Below are 21,035 nucleotides of genomic sequence, written 5' to 3'. Positions count from 1 at the left end.
CTGGGCACACAAGAACGGCTCTCACTCTCCTAGCTGCATGGGAGAGAACATAAATAAGCAGCACAGTGAACTTGGAAGAGTTATTTTTGTTGACTGGTGTATGATGTCAGTATCAATTTCAGCCAGTTTTGCTTAAATAAAAACAGTGGCCTGCACAGTACATGTTAGCATTCAGATTGAAAAATGACATTGCAGTCGGCCAGTAGACGCGAATTCCCCAAAACAAAACAACAGCAAAACCAAACTACTTTGACAAAAGAAGATTTTGTAGTAGAACCTGATCTGGGCCTTTGCAGGATGGGATTTGGGGTTCCATTCCTGGTCCCTGCGGGTAGAAGCTGTTTCAAGTTCCTCTCTGTTTGGGGCCTGATGGAGGGGAAACTGCTGGATTTGCCAGGTGGGGTCAAGTGTCACGTAGTAGGTAGTGCAGATATATGTGCATCTGCTTAGGAATTTATAAAAGTAGTTCATAAACAAGCTAGGACCCTATGTTTCAGTGCGATGCAGGGCATGCCCAGCCCTAAGCTAGCAGTGTGGCCCGGGGAGTTCTCCCAGGGGTGACATTCCTAACTTCACAGCTATTTCCTAGTGCTTCATTATAATTTTTTTAAATTCCTGAGAAGGTATTTTCAAGTCAGAGATGAAAATGCATTCTGCCATTAAACAAAAAAATTATTTAAACACTCCTTAATGTTATTGTGGTAGAATATTTTCTTCTTTTGTGTGATAGACTATTTTCCAACTTATTTCAACTTATTTCTGTTTGCTTTAGGTCATGGTGTGTTATATGAAATTATACTATTCTCAATATTATGATTTTAGTAGATGACTGGAGAGGATAAAAGGAAAATAAGATAATTAAATTTGAGTTTTAACATACCAGTTTTTTTGTTTTCAAAAGGGGCAAAAAAATTAGCACAAGATTAGTATTTTGTAGTTGGAACATATACTAAATATTACTTAGCCATTAGGATGTTTGGCTCCTAAATGTAGTAAATATTCATCTACTTTTTCTCCATCCCTATTGCTCCTGGGATATGTTTGTCCTGGTCTGTAAGAAGAATCAGAACCTGTGGTAGCGGGAACTTCATCACATTATTGAAGGAGAGGGGCTGAATTTTTGCTACTGTGAAAAGCAGTAAGGCACCTGAGGAATTTTAGTTACCACTAGTCCTATAGAAAAAATGTAGCCCATCAAAGAACAGGGCAGTTCTTACTGATATATTAAATACCCACATTTTTCTCATGGGGGAATTACATTATCTTCTACAGGGATTTTTCTTGGGTGAGGTGGGGTTACTGGGAATTGAGCCCAGAGCCTTCCTGCAGGGCTGTATCCTCAGACTATTTGTTTATTTATTTGTTGGTTGGCTGGTTGAGGTTTCTTTATTGTTGATTCATTTATTTATTTAGAAAGGGTTTTTCCTAAGTCGCTAAATTGCTCAGTTTGGGCTTGAATTTGTAATCTTCCTGCCTCAGCCTCCCAGAGAGCTGGGATTACACAGATATGCATCACTATGCCTGAATCTCTATAGTGATTGGTAGAATAAAACACTTACATGGGCCACAGAACTACTTGTAGATGTTTGGATGGCACAAGAAAATTCTACAGACTTAGAGTTGGTGCCCAACATAGGAATGAGGCAAGTGAGGAAGCCCAGAGTACCGAAAAGGAAAATTATTTCCCCATGAAATTTATATGGTAAACGTAGTAGAATGGGAAATAGAGATTAGAATCCCAGACTCCCGAGAGATACTGATCCATATCCATTTGGTGATAGCAATAATCAGAAATGGGTGTTTCTAGTTAGAAGACATTAGAAAAATGGCTTCTCAATTCTACTGCCCAATTCTAATTGGAAATTCCCTTTTAACAATTAAACTTTACACTAAGAGGACAGTATTTTTAATTGAAATAATTGTTCTTTAAAGAAAATTTTTCTGTGTGTATAAAAAAATAAATGTAATCCTAAATTCTGATCCTCTTAGTGTTTCACAGCTTCTAACGTGTAGAAGAATGGTTTGGTTAGCTGATGGTGAAATGTTTCAGAGAAGAATCAAACTAGAAAAGAAATAGTATTAAGGGGGCCATTAGTATTAACAAATACTTACCTGTTTAGACCATTGAAGGAAAGGAAAAGTCCCTGAGGTCATACATACAGTTACATGAGTTCTTGCATTTTCAAATTGCATGGTACTATTTTCATTTTTTTCAAAGAATCTTAAGATTTTCATATTTAACGCTAGTGGAAATGGAGAGTGCTGTAGAGCAGGCTGACCTTTATTTTAGTGATGCAGAAATGGAAATACTGAAGGTAAGAGATTTGTCTGTTATTTTACCAGTAATTAGAGGTGTACATTCAATAGGAGATTAATGTAAATTGCAGGCTTAATGGTTCTTTTCTCCTTTGTGATTTGAAATTCATATTATTAAAGACTTACATTTCATTTTCCTACCTATATGCTTTATTCTCCTTTTATTATGTGCTACTGCCTTAAACTGTCGGTTCCCTAGAACACTCCTGTGCATCGAACTTCTGTAACTGGTTTGTGTCAGATTCCTTCCTGCAGCCCATTCTCTCCCACTCCCCTGTGCCTCCCTTGCTGTGTGAAGATTCCTTAGAGCCCCAGGCTGCTTGGGGAGTCCTCATTAGTGGCTTCCTTCTTGTGCCTCACCCCTGGTGTTGCTGGATTGTGCCATATGTAGGCAAGCTGTGGCCTGTTCGAAGTGTGGATTCCAATCCTCTTTCAGATGCCCAGAAGAGTACAGACCTGCTGGAGGAAAGTGCTCAGAGAGCTGTTAGAGATCACAGCGAAGCAAGGGGATGATTTAATTTGGAAAGAGGAAAAGACTGTTGAAGCCATTTGTTTATCTCTTCAGTGGAGTCCTTTGTTCCTTAAATCAGAATAACAGTATGAATTTTGATGGCCATTAAGATTGTCACTGGGTTTCTTTCTATTTCGACTTCCTTAGAATATTTGATAAACATGATCTTGGTGATCCTTGTTATCAAATGTTAGTAGATACTTCTTGAAAGAATTCCTCTCTTTAGCAATATACATAAGCTGTAGACAATAATATTGACAATAAGCATGATTTGCTTGGACATTTTATATATGGAAATAGTCATAACCATCAGACAAGTGTAGTCTTACTATTAAAAAAATCAAAAGGCATAGGTACAGGTAGCTTTCAGGTACATATTCATGACATATCCATTGTGGGCTGTATCCATCTGCTTTGTCCTAGATAGGGACAGTTTGCTATTGTGTATGTGTCTGTGTGCAAAAACAAAAACGAAAAAAACCCCTAAAAACTAAAAACCTTTAATGAATATCATTTGTAGAGTTAATAGTATCTCTCTTCTCCCCAATTGGTATGAAAGATAGTAGGATAATCATGTTAAAATCCCCTGTGTGTGAGGTAGCATACATACTTTTCTGGTGGAAATTGAATGGGCCCACAGTTTAAAAAGCTGTCATTTAAATCTTTGCATAGAAAATATCCATTGCACACACAGGTCATAGAGTAGTTCATTTGTGCTTGTTGCTTAAGTCATGCACTTTTCTCATATGCAACAGACCTAGGTACAAAGCAGTGGGTATTTAATACATGCAGAAGTTACACCACAGCAGTGTCAGATAAGCATTTCATAACTCTTAAAGGGAAGGAAATGGGCTCATCAGTCTTACAAATCTATCATATGAAGTATGCAGGCAGTATTCTGAGCTTTTGTGTTGCTGTCAAATGGCCATTACAAAGAAAATGAGGATATTTGTTAGCAATTCTTGAAGTAGAAGGTGACATTAGCACTAGTTATGAAGATTTTGGTGTAAAATGTAAACATCTACAGATTATATCATTAATTCAGTGTGGATTACTCATCAGAGGGGTAACTGACTAGAGATTGACCCTTATTTAGAGTATTCATTTAGGTTGGAGTATGGAAAGGGTTACTGCTTTTCCAAAGTTACATCCAGAAAGTTGCATGAGTGGCAAGAAACTCAAGAACTGCATGATAAAAATCACTAAATGGTTTAAAAATATTTCCTGCCAAGGTGCATGAACACCCTTCACAGAGTAGTAAAGACCTTGGTGTCTGGCCAAAAGAAGACACTGCCTACCTTCTAGACAGTACTGGGTGTGAATTTTCCTTCTTGAAGCTGAGGTATTTTTGTTCCAGTGTATCTGAGGGTAGTCCACAAGCTCCGGGTTTCTCAATTCCACGAATTCTGGGAGACCCTTTTCCTGTGGCCTTGGCAGTTTAATGACGTCACCCAGGAGGTGTGGAGGGGTTGGGTTCGGCTCCAGGGATGGGTTGGCAGGGGCAGCTGGATTTTCATCACCTGGAGCGTTCAGGCTTCTCTCTAGGGGGAGTGGGCCTGGCCAGAAGGAAGAAGTAGCCAGAAAGGGGAACTTGAACAGCTGTTTTCCATCTCCCCTGAAGAAAAAGAAGGGGAAATAGGGGAAATCATCAACTTAAAGCAAGCATTAAGAGGAATTTATGCTAGATACAGGGGAATTTTTCTGAATGCTTTTATCCTTTAGGATGGGTTTCTGAAGGAAACCTGGAAACCTTTGAGTTCTTCTCTGTTTAGAAAGGTTTAAATGGGATTATCTTGAAAAGATGGTAGACCTTGTCTCCTGGAGCTTTAATTCTTTGAAACTCATCTAAACTTAAATCTTAGAAGTTAAAAATGATTGAATTGTATGAATGTAGAGGAAGTTGTCAGTTTTACTCTTAAAAATTGCCTTTAGAATTTATACTTAGCATTTTTTGCAAGTATTTTTGTGAGTCTATTTATGGATTTATTCATATACTTGACCTTATACCAGTACTGTACAGTGTTGATTACCATAGCTTTATAGTCAGGGTTTTTTTTTTCAGTTATTATTAGGACATATTTACAGTACAAAATGGATGTGTTCCTTGTGGGTAATTGGTACATGTTCATGACACATCTTAAGACTTTTTACATCCTCTTTCCCTCCCCCTCCAGGTCTTGATCATCGTCCCAGTTTGCAAAAGATCTATTTTCCTGTTTCCTTTTGTCTACCTTTTATTTTGCTCTTTAATTTATTTATACGGTGAGTTTCTCATATAAAAGAAACCACACAATATTTAAGCTTGCATGTTTGATTTATTTCACTTAGCATCCCGGATTCAGTTAGACCGCCCAAAATAAAAGATCCAGCCAAAAAAATGGGCAACTGAGATGAGTAGACACTTCCCCAAAGGAGTACAAATGGTCAATAAGTACATGAAAAAAATGTTGTACTTATTTGGAGAAGGGTCTATTTTTTTTGAGTTCTTTATATATTCTAGGTATTAGTCCTCTGTCTGAGGAGCGTCTGGCAAAATTTTTTTCCCATTCTGTAGGCTGCCTCTTTACACTGTTGGTTGTTTCCTATGCTGTGCCGAAGCTTTTTAAGTTGATATAATCCCATTTGTTGAGTCTTGATGTTATTTCTTGTGCAGTTGGGGTTCTGTTCTGAAAAATCCTTGCCTGTGCCTATGACTTCAAGCATTTTATCCATCTTCCAGAAGGTTAAGTGATTCTATTTTAATATTTAGATATTTGAACCATTTTGATTTTAGTTTAGTGCATGGTGATTGATATGATCTAGCTTCAGTTTTGTGCATGGTGATTGATATGATCTAGCTTCAGTTTTGTGCATGTGAACAGCCATTTTTTGTTTGTTTTTGACCTTTTTGTCAATGATCAGGCAGGAGAATATATCTGGAGTTGTTTCTGCATCCTATATTCCATTGGTCTACATGTTTATTTTCATGTCAGTACCATGCTGTTTTTATCATTGTATCTTGGTAATATAACTTGAAATCTGGGACTATGATCCCTCCTGCTTTGTTCTTGTTGCCCAGGATTGCTTTGGGTATTCTGGGTCTCCTGTGGTTCCATATGAATTTTCAGATTGTTTTCTCTAGTTATGTGAGGGATATTGTTGGTATTTTGATTGTGATTGCATTAAATCTGTATATCAGTTTTCATAGTACAGTGATTTTGACAATGTTGGTTCTGCCTATACAAGAAAAGGGAGTATCTTTCCATTTTCTAACGCCCTCTTCAGTCTCCTTTTTCAGAGCGCTGTAGTTTTTGTTGTAGAGGTCTTTTACTTCTTTGGTGAGATTAATTTCCTAAGTATTTAGTTTTTCTTAAAGCTATGTGAATGGTATTGTTTTCTTAATTTCTTTCTCATGTGCTATAGAGGAATGCTATTGATTTTAATATGTTGATTTTATATCCTGCTACTTTGTTGAATTGTTTATTAGTTCTAGGAGTCTTTTGGTAGACTTTTTGGGTCTTCTGTGCCATCTGTGAATGATAGTTTGACTTCTTTTCCTGTTCTTATCCCTTTTATTTCTCTCTCTTGTCTTCTCTGGCTAATGTTGAGTATTGTACTGAGCAGAAATAGTGATGGGGGACAGTCTTATCCTGTTCCTCATTTTAATGGGAAAGCTTTCAGCTTTTCTCCTTTTAATGTGATTTTGGCTATTGGTTTGTGGTAAATAACTTTGTCAGGTTAAGATAAGGTCCTTCTATATCTGTTTTCTTCAGGGCTTTTGTCATGAATGGATGTTGGATTTTGTCACCTTTTTCTGCAACTATTGACATAATCATGTGATTTTTGTCCTTGCTTCTGGTGTATTACATTTATTGAGTTGTGTATGTTGAACCATCCTTCATCCCTGGAGTGAAGCCCACTTGGTCATGGTGTATGATCTTTTTGGAGATTTGTTGTATTCTGTTTGCCAGCATCTTGTTGCAGATGTTTGTGTCTGTGCTCATTAAAGAGATTGTCCTGTCACTTTCTTTTTTAGTTGGGTCCTTGTTTGATTTTGGAATGAGACCTATGCTACCTTCAAAGAATTTTGGAATCACTTCTTCCCTTTAATTTCACTGAAGAGAAGAGTCAGTGGGGGTGATCTGGGAGAGGAGAGTCTTGGCATCCATGTCAGAGAGCAACGTGCTGCAGAGCCAGAACAGAATGGGTACGCGCCTACTGTCTCTCCAAAACTCGGACAGCCCTGAGAGTGCTTACGGTCCTACACACTGCCCTGTGCCCGCCAGGGAGGGCTCTCAGCTCAGCCTTGGGGTTGGTGCTAAGACTGATAGTCGTCTGTGGGCTGGGACCATGATCAGCACCCGGGCTGATGGCTTTTTGGCCATCTGTGAACCAAGGAAAGGTTGTGAAGGGAAGATACAGGGGTGTCTGTGATAGTCCTTTCCAATCAGTTAAGGCAGTCAGATCTGTGGAGGTCTGCAAGGGTCATGCTGGGAAACAACTTGCAACCAGGACTCCTATTCGGAGTGAGCAACATTGTCTTTTTGACATGGTGATTGCCACATTTTTACTACAATATCTGTGAAAGCCCTGCACACTCATGGACCACCGAGATCCCTAACCTGCACTGCCCCTCTGGGTCTACTATAAAATGGAGAAGAAAAAGGTAAAAGACAAAAATCAAGGCTAGAGATTTAGATCAGTGGCACTGCACCTGCCTCGCAAGCGCAAGGTCCTGAGTTCGATCCCTGGTACCCAAACCTCCCCCCACCCAAAAAAACAAAGAAACAAACAAAAAAGTCAAAAATCAGTGTCTCGCCTTAGTTCTTTGTCAGTAGTTTTGAAATGCTTTCCACACTTTTCTCAGTTGTCTTAGGTTAGTGTCTTTTGATGGCCTCTTCAGCTTTGACACTATTTCTTTCTCTCTTCCGTCTTTACCTGATGTCTTCCACAAGTTAGAGCCTGTTGGCTCTGAGAACTCAGGAGGAATAGGGAGCAAGGGAAAAATGAACCTGTTGCTTTTATGTACCATTCAGTTTATCCCTTCTTAACCACCAGTTTGAAATTTTAAGGTGTACCTTTTTTATTTCCCCTAAGAAAATTATGTTCACTATTATCAGTGTGCTATGTTAGGGTCTTAAGATTTTTGCCATTAAAATTTTAGGGCTTAATGTGAGTTGCATAGGATAATTCTGTAAAAAAAATAACAAATGATAGCTGAGTCTCTGCTAGGGGAACTTTAATGGCACAGTGTCAGCTCAGCTTGTTAAATTTCATCTTGTGCAAACTTGAGAGTATTGACCCCCTTCTAATACCTCTTTCTTGGGAAAGGTATGTAAGTCAACATTTATACTACTAAGTTGCCTTCAGATGATAAACCCTATGCCTGAAAAAGTTAAGTTGAGCTAGCAGTGTTAGGGTGGTTACATTACAGACCCTTCTTTGTGTGCTTACCTCTTTTTTTCTTGTTGGTGAAACTCCTGACTTGATTCAGTGATTGGATGTTTTAGAAAAGATAAATCTGTATTATTTGGGATTGACTGTTTTGATGTATAACTTTTTCCAATGTACTTTTGAACTTGGAGAGTCAGATGAAAGAACACTGTATTTGAGGGATGGGAGTACTGAAAGGATTTAGTCATTTAGGGAGTATTTGCCAGGTACTTTTGGGTTTGAAGGGCCATCTTGGTAGCAGGCACAGGAGGCATGCAGAATAAATGACAGGATTTTTAACCTTGAGGACCTCTAAAATCTGTTTGGAGAAAGGTAACTGAGTATGAAACTTTATGAGATCATTGAAGTATTGAAGAGAGACAAATGTATAGTGAAGGATTGCAGGAAGGAAGCAGCCAGAGATTGCAAGGGTAGAGGATACTCAGCTATGATGGGGAGAATGAATAGATACTGACAGGATTTTATGCAAAAAAAAAAAATTAGGGAAAAGCGTTAAAGCAGACAGACTGAAGAGCAGAAGCATAGGAAGAGAAAGAAGCAGAAAAAGGACTAGCTGCCAGATTCAGGAGGACTCTTAGAAGTCACAGTAATTCACTTATCTCCTTTTATAACTTCTCTTTCTTTTCATTGTTCTCGTCATGTTTTCTTTCATTGTTGTTTTTTTCCCCCCATTAACTTTATTGGTACATTTTAGGTATAAAATACAGTTACATTCATCATTGGGATCTTGTACCATTACATGAGTCTCTTGGGTCTTATTTTTTTTCCCCTTCCCTTGTCCTCCCTTCACCCTCTCCACCCTTCCCTATTTGCAAAGACCTTGTTTCCATTTTTTTCCTCTTCTCATATTTTTTCCTTTCCCTTTTTTCCCCTTCCCCTACCCATCCCAATTCCCTGCTCTTTTAGACCTTTTCTTCCTGTTACACAATATCAGTTATGCATTTTTAAAATTATAATATTAAGATCTAGGAGACATTACCACAGATTTTACAGAATTTAAAAGGATATAGAAAGCATATTACAAAAACCTTTTTTGAAATAAATTTGACAACTTCTAAGAAGTAAGTTAGAAGACAAATTAATGAAACTAACTCTGGAGGAAATATAAAATTTGAATAACACCTATTAAAGAAAGTATATTCCTAGCTTGAAAACCTACCTATATGACAACAGTAGGCTCATAAACATTTTAACTGATAAATTATATCAAACAGCTAAAGCAGAAAAAAGAAGGAACACTTCTCCCCTCATTTTAGGAACTCAACATTGTGCTAATCCTAAAACTGGATAAAGATAATAGAAGAAAAAAGTATGAACATAGATAGAAATTTGTTTAACAAAACAAACTCTTAGAAGTCAGATATGGCAATATGTAGAAAGTGGTTTTATTATAGGGATGGCAGTGTTGGTTCAGCATTGGAAGATCCACCCCCGAAAGCAATCATTTTAACAGAGGAAAGGAAAAAGCCATATGATCCTGTCACTAGTTTGAGAAAGAGTATTGGACTAAATTCCACAGCTGTTCGTGGTAAAAGCTATCAGGAGACTAGAAGTAGAACAGAACCTTCTCAACAGATCAAAGACATGTACTCCATACTTCCAACAAAAACTCCTTCTATGAATGGAGATGATACAATGCTTTCTCCCTAAAGTGGGGAACAAGGGCATATATGCCTACTCTTCATCTGTCCATTAGACTTTGAAACATAGGTCTAAACCAAAATAGTCTGGCCATAAAATGACACAACTAGGATAGGATTGGCACAGCAGAAGCAAAATCTTTATATGTAGATGAAATGATCATCTACAGAGAAAATACTAAGAAATCTCTAGGAGCCCCTAGAACTTGTACTTGAATTTAGCAGGATTAGAAAACACAAGGTATATATAAAAATTCAGGTCTGTGTATACTTGCTATAAATGAAGAACTGGATATTGAAATTTAAAAGTTATGTGGGAGTACAAAGGACCCAGAAAAGCCAAAAACAAAAACAAAAAAAGTGTTGGAAGACATTTAGCACCCAATTTTAAGACTTCTTCTAAAGCTACAGTAATCAAGGGAGTGTTGGTGTAAGGAAAGACATATAGATCATTGGAATAAAACAGAGAATCTAGAAATAGAACCACACATATATGGTCCACTGAGTTTGGAAAGATTATTTAACATTAGCATTTTATAGAATATAAACTCGATTCAAGAGCCGAGGAAGAGATAGTGTCTTCAGCAAACAGCACTAGAACACCTGGTATCTGTATATAAAAGATTAACTTCAACCCTTTTTTTCCATACATGAAAATAACTTGAAGGGATCTATGAACCTAAATAAGAAAGCCTAAAAGTACAAAACTTTAAGAAGAAATTATAAGGGAAAATATTTATGAATTCAGGGTAGGCAAGAACTACCTAGGATACCAAAAACACGATGTATAAAAGAAAAAAAATTGATAAATGAGATTCCATCAAAATTTAGAACTTTAAATGACATCATTAAAATGAAAAGTAGTCCTTAAACAGACCATATTTACAATGCATATAACCTATGAGTAGAATATATAAAGAATTCTTAGAGCTCATTAATAGACAACCCAATTAAAATGTAGACATAAGAACATGATAAATAGCCAGTGTAGCACAAGGAATGGTATGCAATTCTAGAATCAGAAAAATACTAATCAGTACAATAATAAGATTGAATTATACACTCATTAGGGAGATGAAGGTAAAAGTTTTAAAAGCCTTGTCATGACTTTTTCTTTTTGTTGGATTCTCCCCCTTTGCGTTTAATTTGTCACGCCCAATGGATTCATTCTGCTGGGTTTCCTGGGGTTGTGATCCTCATTGTTTTTTCCTTGGGTATTGTCTAAAATTTTTTTGGAGTGCCGGTTTGGTATTCATGAAGTTCCTGAGGCGCTCTTTATCATGAAAATATCTTATTTCTCCATCAATTTTGAAAGATAGTTTTGCAGGGTACATCAATCTTGGTTCGATGCTGTTTTCCTTTAGGGCTTGAAATACATCACTCCAAGCTCTTCTTGCCTTGAGAGTTTGCATTGAGAAGTCTGCTGTGATTCTGATGGGCTTTCCTTTGTATGTGATTTGTTTCTTTTCTCTCACTGCTTGTAGAATTTTGTTCTTCTGTTGGATTTCTGGAATCCTAACTATTATATGCCTATGTGTAGATTTTTTTTTGATTAAGGCTAGCTGGAGTCCTATATGCCTCACTTGTCTGTATGTCAAGTTCTTTTCCCCTGCTTGGGAAGTTTTCTGCCATCACTTCTGTGAAGAGTTTTTTTTATGTCATCTGCACTCTCTCCTCTTTCTTCATTGACTCCAGTCAGTCTTATGTTACTCTTCTCTGCATCATCTAGCAGCCGCTGGATTGATTTCTCGTGTTCCCTTACAATTTTAAAGCAATTTTTCTTTTCCTCCTCACTAATTGCAATCTTATCTTCTATATGTGAAATTCTATCCTCACATTTCATTCGGCTGCGCAGACTTTCGATGGAGTTTTTAATCTCTTGGAAATCTGTTTGTATCTGTTTTATGGATTCCATTTGTTTCCTATGTTGGGATTCCATCATGTTCCTCAGATCCTCTATTTTTTTTTAATCTGTGTGCTCTCTAGATTTATTAATCATGTCTTGCACCATGAGCAAAATCTTTGCTGTTATCTGAGTAATTATTTCTGATTTCATTTTTCCCAGATCCTCTTTTGTTGCCAGTTCAGAGAGTCCAGGTGCTTGAGTATCAGAGTGTTCCATCTCGTTTCCCTTTGGGGTTGCTGTAGGTGATCTGGAAGTCTGTTTTTGAGGCTTATTTATGTGTCTTCTCATTTCCACCAGGGGGAGGGGGTGGTGGTGCTTCTGGCCCCCCCCCCTCCCCGTGGCTCACCTTCTCTGCCCTAGGAGCTTGGGATGGCAGCGGGGGAGCTTCCTTCCGGGTGCTGGGACTGGCTCAGCTTCTCTGTCATAGGAGCTTGGGATGGTGGTGGGGGAGCTTCCTTCTGGGTGCTGGGACTGGCTGAGCTTCACTGCCCTAGGAGCCTGGGATGGAGGCGGGGAGCTTCCTTCCAGGTGCTGGGACCAGCTGAGCTTCTCTGCCCTAGGAGCCTGGGATGGAGGCGGGGGAGCTTCCTTCCGGGTGCTGGGACTGGTTCACCTTCTTGGCCCTAGGAGCCTGGGATGGCATTGGGGGAGCTTCCTTCCGGGTGCTGGGACTGGCTCACCTTCTTGGCCTTAGGAGCCTGCGATGGCAGTGGGGCTTTCATTGGTTTTTTTGGTACCAGGGATCGAACTTAGGACCTTGCACTTGCAAGGCAGGCGGCAGCACCACTGAGCTAAATCCCCGGCCTTCCACACATATGTTTTGAAGACCTCTATTGCATGTAACCAGTGGTATTTGGCACTGTAGAAAAGATGAAAAATGACTATGACTCCTAGCACCTCATCCCTGAGTAAATGAGCTCCACCTCAAATCCTGTGTGGATCCACAGAGGAATGAAATAATAACTATAAGAAAGGTAATCAGAAAGGTAAAATAACTCAGTATGCATTTAAGTAGTAAGAAGTGAGTAGGAGAGAGTGTTAAAGCTGCATACATCCTTCCTGACCCCTTTATAATTTCTTTTAAAATTTAGTTTAATTCATGAGTACCTGTTTGCAATACACAATGTTTACACTCCTTGTGTGGAGTTGGTGTATGTACGTAACAGCTCCCAGTTCCTTTTTTCATCCCTTATCCTTCCCGCCCTCCCGTCTCCCTCCATCTCTTGATCCCCTTCCCCATTGAGAAAGATCTATTTCCCTACTTCCTACTATCTATCTTTTATTTTGCTCTTTATTTTTACTCTGGGTTTTTTATATAAGAGAAACCATGTGATATTTAAGACCGTGTGTCCGATTTATTTCCGTTAACATGGTCTTGAGGTGCATCTATTTCCCTACAAATGACTTGTTTATTGTTCTTTATGGAAGAGTAATACTTCATGGTGTGTGAATACATTTTCTTTATCCATCTGTTGATGGACATATAGGTTGCTTCCAAGATTTAGCTATTATGAGTTGTGCTGCTATAAACATGGGTATGTATGTATCTCTGTAATATGAAGTCTTTAACTCTTTGGGAAAGATACCTAGATGGGGAACAGCTGGGTCAAATGGACTTTCTAGTTTTAGTGTTTTTGGGAATCTCCATACTATTTTCTGTAGTGGTTGTAGTAGTTTACATTCCCACCGGTAATACAGAAGGGTCCCTTTCTCCCTCACAGGCCCCCAGCATTTGTTATTATTTGATTTCCTAATGATGGCCCTTTTTTCTGGGGTAAGGTAGAGTCTTGTGTTGTAATTTGCATTTCTCTAATGGCTGGTGATGTGGAGCATTTCTGATTTACTTATTGACCATTTGTACTTCTGTGAAGTGTCTTTCCATTTCTCTAACCCAGTTTTTAATTGGGTCTTTTATTTTGCGGGGTTCTGTTTTTGAGTTCTTTATATATTCTAGATTTTAGTCTTCTGTTGAGAAATTGCTGGCAAAATTTTTTTTGCCCATTCTGTAGGTTGTCCTTTCACTGTGTTCTTTCTTATGCTTTGTGAAAGCTTTGTAATTTGCTGTGATCCCATTTGTTGATTCTTGAACTATTTCCAGTGCAACTGGGGTTCTGTTCAAAAGTCCTTGCCTTTGCCTGTGACCTCAATAGTTTTACCTATCTTGTCTTCCAGCAGGGTAATGGTTTCTGGTTTAACACTAGTGACCTCTTTTAAGGCCCAGTTCAGATACTCCACTCTCAGTTCATCCTCCTTTACTCTCTTCTGTAAGTTTCAAGAGTACTTTGTCCTTCTCATGCAAAGTCACTTCCTTTTATTTTTTATTTATTAATTTTTTTACTTCCTTTTATTTTCGTTGTTTCTGTAAGTACTGTGTTTCTACCATGATTGTGTAAGATGATATAAACACCTTCATGGCTGGCATCATTTTGGAATAATCAAATTATATTGAGCAGTGCGTATATTGGCTCACAGGGAGATGACAAATGAATGGATTTGAAATTGTGTTCTTTTAATGAGAAAAGTACCAAATTGGGTGCAGAACAGATACAGAGATGGAATGCCATAGAGAGGGTAGCATTGGGAATAAAGAACAAGGATGGGAGTTGTGCTTAAGCAAGGATGCAAAGGTAAGTCTGAAAGGAGAATTTGCGGATAGAGGAAATGAACGATAAGATCAAAAAAGTAGGCAAGAGCTAGACTATGTAAACCATAGACAAGGAAGGGCTGTTCGTTTTACTGAGGGGAATAGAGGTCTTTCAGTAGGGAAGTGATATGATGGTGACTTAAAAGGAACTTTATAGTTTGCAAGAGTGTTGATCAGACTGCCTGGCTTTATATATTGTCTCCTTCACTTTCTTTGTGACCTTGGATAATGTTGTGATTTAGATCTAAAATGTCCCTCAAAAGTAATGTCATTATATTGTATACCTAAAATGTACCAATAAAATTAATTTGAAAAAGTTTTGTGTATTCAGAAGTTGGGCTTTTGGAAGGTGATTGGATCATGGGGGCACCAGTGGATTAATCATAGTTGAATGTGCTCTAGAAAGTGAGGTGTTGTTGGAAGGGGTGGGTTACTGGCAGTGTGACCTGAAAGAGTGTTTTCTTGTCCCCTACTCCTTTCTCTAGCTCTGCTTCCCAGCTGCCATGAACTAAGCAGCTTTGCTCTGCTACACCCTTTTGCCATGATGTTTCTCCCTTGGAGCCAGACGACCATGGACTGAAACCTCTGAAACTATAAACAAGTTAAACCCCTCCTTTCGGTTGCAAGTAGGAAGCTGACTAACACAGATAACTTAGTTGGTTTATACCTCAGTTTTTTTGGCTGTGAAAAAAGGAATGATACTAGTATCTGTATTATGGGGGGATTAAATGAGTTAGTCTGTGTGAAATACTTAGTGTAGTTCTTGACCCTTAGTAAACACTGTGTATGTTTATTGTTTATTGGTGTGGATATAATAAAGATTACAACTTCTACTTTAGAAATGTGAAAATTATAGGTCTTAAGACTGTATTAGTTTGCTAGGATCAGCATAACAAAATACCACAAAGTGGATGGCTAAAAACCAAATTTATTGTCTCACAGCTTTGGAGACTGGAACTCCAAAATCAAGGCTTTGGAAGGCTAGTTTTAGACTGTGAGGGAGACTCTCTTCCTTGCCTTTCTCACATTTTTTTCTTTCTTTATTGGTGGTAGTAGGGGTTGAACCCAGGGCCTCCTATGAGCTACTCAAGCATTGTACCACGGAGTTACATTGCTAGCCCCTTTCCAAGCTTTCGGTAGATGGATGCATCATCCTGTGACGTCTCTATGTGCCTGTATCTGTCTCCATGTTTTCCTTTTTCATAAAGACAACAGACATGCTGGATTGGAGGCCCATGATACTCTAGTATGAGCTCATGTTAATCAATAACATCTGCAACCACCTTGTTTCCAAATCCAGTCACATTTGGAGGTATTGAAGGTTAGGACTTCAACATACGAATTTGATGGGTGTTGGAGAATACATTTTGTAATAGACTCCAATTCAGGTCTTTTAAGTCTGTTATACTATGGTCATGGTATGACAAAAGGATTATAAAAAAGAGGAGGAATCTGTAGGTTTATTTGATAATCAGTGAATAAGGTGTTCCAGGCTCCTTAATCACCTGTTTGCCTGGACCTGCACCATTCCCTCAGTAGCCACAATGATGGACATGCCGCAAAGGGTCTCGGAATATTGGTGTGTTCTCTATTTCCTGAAAGTTTCTTTGACATTTTTTTTCTTTCCAGCATAGTACACTGTGACTTCTTTCTATTTGGCATTGCAGATAAGGATATTAAGGCAAATTTAGAGACATTATGTCTGTGCTCGATCCTTTCAGTTTTCTCTCTTAGCTTAGATGATACTTTGTTGTCCCAATGTACAGGTGATAAAGAACAGGCTACTTGGGCGGGGGATTTATCTCAGTGGCATTGTGTCTGCCTCAAAATTGCAAGGTCCTGAATTTGATCCCCAGTACTGGAAGAAAAAAAAGAACAGACTACGTTTGGAAAAAGTCAAAATTGTTGAAGCATCAATGGTATGGATTTTACTAAAGAGTCAGAAATGGAGAAGTAAATAGATGTGTATAGCTATCTTGTAAGACAAAATTGATGTCTCCCAGACTTACAGTAGAGATTGAGGGAAGTGGACAAATACAGTTGTGGTTGCTTAAGTCACTGAGAAAGTTGGAAGTATTCCCAAAGCACTAAAAATTGCTTGTGAAGATTTTTAAAAAAACAGACCAATGATGATTTCAGATGATGAAAGTGCTGAGAGAAGCACTCTTAGAGAGTCATTTGGAGAACTAAGCTGTCCCCAGGGACTGAAGAGGCTGGCTCCAACTTGCTTGTAGAGTTGGCTGTATGAGCTTTGTCTTCCATGGGAGAGCACAACCAGAGGAAAGGTGTCATTAAAGAATCAGTTACTTTTCAAAATCTTTATTTTGAAAGCATCTTAAGTGTCAACTCCCCCACACTCCCTTTTAATTTAGGAGTCACCTCAGAAATGGTCAGCTAGTTCTCTGCATCCATTTGGGATAAGAAATGAAAAGAAAGTTTGAAAAATAAGTTCAAAAGAGAGTTTTCTACAGCATGAGCAAAGAAGAAACCCATGAGGTTTGATCAAAAGAAGAGGTTAGGGGAAATCTTGCTGTGAATAGAGGTGGGATCTCACGGTGGGGATGAATATGAAAGTCTGGGTAGAAAAGTGCAAAGTAGAGATGAGAAGATACACATGTTTTAGAGTAGGGTGCTAAAGACAAAATGAAATGTGGATGGTTGATTCATCAAGAGGAAGACCCAGACACCAAGTTAAACATTTATGACCTTGTGCCTGCCCACAGACATAAACATTAAATATCTGCTTATGTTCCAGGCTATGTGTTAGAATACTCTGTCTTCTTTTTAAAAATCAGAACTGTTTATTAAGTACCTTTTACATGCCAGTCAGAGCACTAGGAACCTTGCTTGATTATCATTAGTCTCTGCTATAGTCCGGTGACGTGGCATTTCTATAGCTAATTTGCAGATGTGGAACTGATTTGGAATATGTCTGCAGGATATAGGAGAAACAATAGAGGGTATCCTTCTGAATCCTGTTGATGAAAAAGTTAGTAGTATAGAAATATTTTTAATTAATCAATTAATTACCGAGGATCAAACTTAGGGTCTTGCATCTGCCAGGCAGGTGCAGAGCCACTGAGCTACATCCCTGGCCCTAGAAATATTTTTTTAAAGCTTGCAGATAATGACAGTAATAAAGCCCTATACCAAACCATTAAATAATAAGTGTCCTTGGAAATATGGTTAGAAGGGGACACATGAAGGGAATCCTTTTACATTCCAAAAAAACCAGTGAAAGTAAGTCTCAGCACCCTGTCATCCAGCAGAAAGGCAGGCCTAGCTGGTCTTGAGGAAGAGTGATGGAAGGTCTTAATTCCATGCAAGATGGACTGAATGTTTTGAGGTGACCCTTAGGACTGTCTGTGGAGTGCCAGGAAACAAAAAAGGACATTCAGGAAGTGGATTGTGCACCGGCACACCAGGCCCCTGGAAGGGGTAAAGAGAGCCAGCTGGCAGTCTGGGCTGACTTAGTGAACAACTCTAAAGACCACTCCAGATGCCCTGAAGGTTCAAGCGTCGCAGTACACTTTACCTCCAAATGGTTTCTCTTGGTACACAATGACTTTTATTTTTATATAATTATATTTATAGAGCTATATATTATCTCAGAGTATCTAAAGGATTACATCTTGACACAATAGTTAAGTTTACCCATTTAATAAGTTATTTTCTGAGTGTTTCCCAAGTGCTAGCCCCCTCCCTGTTTCCCAGCCCAGCTGAGCTGGTCTCCTTGCTGTTTCTGTAGCCGTACCATGTGCCTTCTCGGTGCCTCTGCACCCAATCTTCCCCCTAGAGTGCTTACTGCAGAGAGCTGCATGGCTGCTCCCTCACCCCCGTTGAGTGTTTGCTCAGAGTGTGGCCAGCAGCGATCACCTTATTTAAATTACATCCTTGTTGTGCCCCACTACCGTCATTCCTTAACTACCTGCTGGGTTTTATTTTTCTTCTCAGCACTTGTGACCATCTAATCTATAATTTATTTCCTTTGTGTGCCTGGCTTCTCTCTAAAATGTAAGCTCCTGTGAGAAGGGAGAGGGAGGTTGCGGGGGGGAGGGTGGGCAGGAGGGTGGATGTGAGAGCAGGCAACATGGCCAGACCCCGAAGTGCCTGGACAGCCATCAGCAGGGACGTGGTGCCTGCTCTTAATGACGTGGGAAACCCTTGGACTGCTTGAGAAAGAGCAGGTCATAATCTATCAGGATTGGCCAGATCCCTTTGGCTCTTACGTTGAAAACAGCCTTGAGGAGGTAAGATGGAGGGAAGTGAGACGGGTTTGGAGGCAAGATGTGCCGTGGCATAGGTCATTAGAGTGGTGTGGATATGGATGAGTTTGAGGGAAGAAATCAGAATTTGCTGATGATTTAGATGTTCAAAGAAATTAGGGAGGAGAGGGAAAGCAGTTTGCAACTGAATTCCTGGCAGGAAAGGTTGCCAGTAACAGATGAGAAAGACTGAGAATGCAGTGCTTGCATCTTTGGGCTAATTACATGTATGTGTCATTGTTTTACAAACCAAGTTGTGGTGTTCTTCATTTGATGATGATTCATGAAAGGACAGTTAGAAAATACACAAAGATTTTGAAGCCAAAGAACCATGATCTGTGAGAAAAAATGAAAATCAGAAAAACTACATATGAAAGTGTTTCAGAATAAAAGATCTCCCCCTAAAAAGGTAAATTATTATTTGAACACTGAAAAAATAGAGGAATGCTTGAATATAAGAATGTAAAAGAGCTTCATGTCTAATGATAAAAGCATTTCTCTGCATATACTCATCCAATAAATACAATTTTCATTTTAATCAAATTAACTGAAGTCATGGTGTACCAGTAAATTTCTTTTGCATGAATTTCCCTTAAGCCTTTGCTTAACATCTAATATTTTATTTTATTTATTTTTTATTTTTTGGTACCGGGGATCGAACTTGGACCTTGCGCTTGCGAGGCAGGTGCTGGAACCACTGAGCTAAATCCCTGGGCCTCTAATATTTCATTTTTATTTATTTACTTATTTATTTATTTTTGAGACAGTGTCTTGCTATGTAGTTCAGACTGGCTTTGAACTCACTAGGTAGCCTAGGCTGACCCCAAACTCACAGTGATCCTCCTGCCTCAGCCTCCGGAGTGCTCAGATGACAGGTGTGAGCCACCATGCCTGACCTAATATTTCACTTTCAGACAATTTCTAAAGCTTTAAAGAAAGTATAAGTCCACTATATCCTGCTGTGTCCTTTGCTTCAGCAGCAGCATTCTTTTTTTTTTTGTAGTACTGGCGATTGAACTCAGGAGAACCTTGCGGTTTCAAGGCAGGCGAGGCACCACTGAGCTAAATCCCCAACACATCAGCTGCATTCTTTTTTTTTTTTTTGGTACCGGGGATAGAACTCAGGTCCTTCTGCTTGCAAGGCAGGCGGCGGAACCACTGAGCTAAATCCCTGGCCTGTCAGCAGCATTCTTGAACAGAGTTGTTTTTCTGGGTATCAGTCAAAGAAAAATGGCAAAAGTTGAATAAAGAGAAAATTTTGGTGAAAGCTATTGTGCCTGTTTTTCTAATGGGACAAAGTATTATGGCAAGACTCATAACTCTAGTGGGAATTGAGTTTAGGTTTAGGTTTCATGAAAAGGAAGTGGACACATGGGTCCTGGGGTCCCCGAGACCATTGACTCGGTGATTTACCAGAGGGACTCACAGGATTTGTTACAATCATAGTTATGGTTTAATGCAGCCAGAGGATATGGATGAAAGCAGCAAACGGAGGACCAAGCCTTGGGCTTCCGCACCCTCCCTGGAAGGGCTGCACTCCCAGTACCTGACAGCATGTGCCAGGGTGCTGCCCGGCAGAGCTCGCCTGGGTCCGGGCCTCTGGGGTACCTACTGGAGCAGCTCCGGAGCAGCTGATTTTAGCTGCTCAGACTCTGGTTCCCCCAAAGACACAAGTTAACCATAAGTCATGATGTTTGTATAAATACCTCTTCAAACTAGTTCCACTTGACATGAGCCTCAGACATACCAAACAAACTAGAAACAAGCAAACAAACTCAGAGCTGGTCAAGGGCCAGTCCCAAAGGCAGGATTCGGTTGGGAACTCATATGATTCCGTTGGGAACTCAGGCCTGCCGAGGTAACATTTTCCTACATAGCACAGGATGGTAGGGCCTTAAATAGAACAGACTACTGTTACAGAATAGCCTAAAAGGACCTGGTCCTGAAAGACTCGATATAAACACATATCCAAAATATGTATCATTTCCAAAAGGGTCTAGCTAAATTCATAAATGAATGAACTAGAGGGGAGTACATAAGAGAGGTTAGACAGGTTTTGGAGTACTTCCCCTAAAAATCTGTAATAGATGATGGATGATATGACTCACCCACAGAATTTTGCAATTAGTAGGCTAAAAAGACAGAAACTGACCCGCAAGTATACAGTATACCCCGTGAAGTTGAGGTTCCGAGTTCGCAGCCGCAGTCATTCACAGGTTTTTCCTTAGAACCTGACACTTGTTTGTGGAAACCTCCGAAGTTTCGTGGAAACCGCAAATGTCCTCCGCGATTGTGTTTTTGGAGGGAGATTGCAAGTAGC

The 21,035-nt window shown here is 39.3% G+C and overlaps 1 protein-coding gene across 4 annotated transcripts in view; it reads left to right on the top strand.

Moving 5' to 3' along the window:
* The window catches only part of Dse (dermatan sulfate epimerase), an 84,254-nt gene that overhangs the window by 1,625 nt on the left and 61,594 nt on the right, over positions 1–21,035 (top strand). The window lies entirely within an intron of this gene.

This window comes from Heterocephalus glaber, unplaced genomic scaffold, assembly GCF_053883595.1.
Source record: "Heterocephalus glaber isolate CG9 unplaced genomic scaffold, H.glaber_assembly_v1.0 deba00000896, whole genome shotgun sequence".
NCBI classification, from domain to species: domain Eukaryota; kingdom Metazoa; phylum Chordata; class Mammalia; order Rodentia; family Bathyergidae; genus Heterocephalus; species Heterocephalus glaber.
This window is presented reverse-complemented; position numbering and strand designations above follow the sequence as displayed.